We start from the raw sequence: 818 nt of genomic DNA, 5'->3' as shown, positions 1-818 counted from the left end.
ATTTACAGTGCATGGTCAGTACCCATGAACAGGCCTAGGTCTTTTACAATACCTTTTCTTTCATTTCTATTCCTTCAACAAAAAAAAACTTGGTCTTTGATTTCAGTTTAACTCTCCCTTATGATTTCAAATTTATAAGCTTTGAAGGTCATACGTTTTCTTTTGCCCATATACAAATAGCATGTAGGTCCTCTTAGTTTGTCTTCATCCTCTGTAAACTAATGGTGTATTATCCTAGGACCATCACAAAAGATGTTACTTGGAGTATCAGTATCTCCATTAATGTCACATATCATAATGAGGAATAACAGGGCCCAGAACTGAGCCTTGTGGTACTCCACTTCTAAGAGTTGATTCATTCAAATAAATCCATTAATAATTACTTTTTGGTTATGATTTTCTAGAAAATCCATATCCCTACTATTTCCTGATTCTAATAGGGTTTAGCTTATTGATTATGATTCTATGGTCAGTTTTATTTAAAGCTGTTCAAAATCTAAATATATTACATCATCTTTATTTTCAGTTAGATCTCATAGTATGTTTTTGTAGAGATAGACAAGATCGCCTTTCTAAAGTCATGCTGTCCAGGTTTATTTGTTTTCTTTTTTTATAGGTACTGGACAGTTATTATTTTTTACCCATTCAAATATTTTTATTATGTTAGATCTTAGTGTCACTGGTCTGTAATTTTTAGCCTGACCATTGTTCCACCCTGTAGATAGGGAAATTTCATTTCCTCCTTCTCAGCTTGGGATAGTCCCATGTCAGAGGATTTCCTCCATACATTTACTAGGGCTTTGCTGTAACTTCTTTAC

The sequence above is a fragment of the Penaeus monodon genome, chromosome 22 (assembly GCF_015228065.2).
Source record: "Penaeus monodon isolate SGIC_2016 chromosome 22, NSTDA_Pmon_1, whole genome shotgun sequence".
NCBI lineage: Eukaryota > Metazoa > Arthropoda > Malacostraca > Decapoda > Penaeidae > Penaeus > Penaeus monodon.
This window is presented reverse-complemented; position numbering follows the sequence as displayed.